Genomic DNA, 271 nt, shown 5'->3' on the forward strand with positions numbered 1-271 from the left:
CCCTGGACTTCAGAACAGAGTGGCTGTCACTAATATGTGAGAATTTCTATTTGTCATAATAGGAGAAGGCTCTCTTCGGGACATTGCAGTTTTAGTCGGTCTCAATCAGCAGCGCCCTCACTCTGACATTGCGAACAACAGCAATTTGAATAATCCTACTTCGTGAAAATGGCTCAAAGAGATCAGTCGAACGTTCGAAATTAAGAAGTTCTTATATTGGATATGAGAAACGAATTATATTCCTCCTCTTAGAGAAGCGGATCAACGAATC

Source organism: Limulus polyphemus, unplaced genomic scaffold (genome assembly GCF_000517525.1).
Source record: "Limulus polyphemus unplaced genomic scaffold, Limulus_polyphemus-2.1.2 Scaffold7806, whole genome shotgun sequence".
In the NCBI taxonomy this organism is placed as follows: domain Eukaryota; kingdom Metazoa; phylum Arthropoda; class Merostomata; order Xiphosura; family Limulidae; genus Limulus; species Limulus polyphemus.